Source organism: Empidonax traillii, unplaced genomic scaffold (assembly GCF_003031625.1).
Source record: "Empidonax traillii isolate 1590-97213 ecotype Southwest subspecies unplaced genomic scaffold, ASM303162v1 scaffold344:size748272, whole genome shotgun sequence".
Lineage (NCBI taxonomy): Eukaryota > Metazoa > Chordata > Aves > Passeriformes > Tyrannidae > Empidonax > Empidonax traillii.
This window is the reverse complement of record NW_020955537.1, coordinates 391417-392688: the sequence shown is the minus strand read 5'-3', so window position 1 is coordinate 392688 and position 1272 is coordinate 391417. Positions and strand designations below refer to the sequence as shown.

General features: G+C 34.7%; 1 protein-coding gene across 1 annotated transcript in view; it reads left to right on the top strand.

Moving 5' to 3' along the window:
* The window catches only part of JPH1 (junctophilin 1), an 83999-nt gene that overhangs the window by 73075 nt on the left and 9652 nt on the right, over positions 1-1272 (top strand). The gene's annotated exons all lie outside the window — the stretch shown is intronic.

The window sequence follows — 1272 nt, the reverse complement described above, 5'->3', positions numbered from 1 at the left end:
CCCACAATGTTAATTGTACCTCTGTGGAAATGTGGACAGTACTGGAAGTTAGGCATACGCTCTTCCCCAAAGGTCTACTCTTGACTACTGTTGGAGACACGATGCTGGCCTGTGGTCTGACCCAGTCCAGACAATCTCCCATTTTCATCTTCTGCTCCATGTTGGCTGTGGGCTCTAAAACCAGGAAATTTGAACCAAAATACATAGTGTTTTCAAATGTGTAGTTTGTAACAATGCTTGCATTTTACAGTGACATGAAAAATTTTACTTTTCATCAGGAAGCGGCGAAGGAGTTTTAAAATTATACATTCAGATCAGTGTGAATCTTAATTTCATTCTTATTTAAAAATAATAAAATTATCAATAGCTATGCAGAAAAGGAGTGATTACTAGTAGCATTTCTATTCCATGTTATAAGGAGAAACCAGGTTATGAAATTCAGAATCTCTGATGATGATTCTATGATTTCTGGGCCAAGAGAAACTCAGGAAAGCATTAGTTGTAGGTCCTAAAGTTAACCTTTAGCAAATGAAGAGGTCTAGATAATTGTCATAATATTTCTCTTTTATAAACATTGTTTATTTGAATCATCTTTTGTATTCTTTTGCAAAACAAACAGTGTGTCATTATTGGTGTGATAAACACAGTGACCCATATAATGGGATCCAGATAGCCTAGCACCAATTCCAGGCAAAACATTTGACTAATTGACACCAGATTTCATTAATGAAGAATTTAAAAATAAAGAGAGGGAAGAATTTCCAACCAACATGAATTGTAAATGGTCTTGTCAAACAAGTTTGGCATCTTTTTAGTGTGACAGAAGAATCATATCCTTGATCAAGAAGGTCACTTGATTTGCTTTTAAATGGTCATGTATTCTGACAAGGAAGCCAGAGGAATGCAAAGGCTAAATGTCACATTAAAATACTTTTTTTTTAAAACTGACTGACGATTCTCAGAAAGTAATTATAAAAGCATCAGTTATTTGGTATTATTCTGGTGAGGTCATTTTTACATCAATCCTGCTACTCTTATTTTATTCACATTCTTATTAATGACATGCAAGAAAACAAAAGAGTATTGCTCGGGAAGTTTGTAGAAGACACAGAGACCAGGAAACTGGTAAATACTTAAGACCAATACAAGCTGATCCTAATCAACTGTTAAGAAGGGTGCAAGTATAATTATCCATGGGTAGCACAGCAAAATACAGTGTTATATATGAAAGACAATTAATAGAGTCTAACCATGCAGGATCAGAACTGGAAA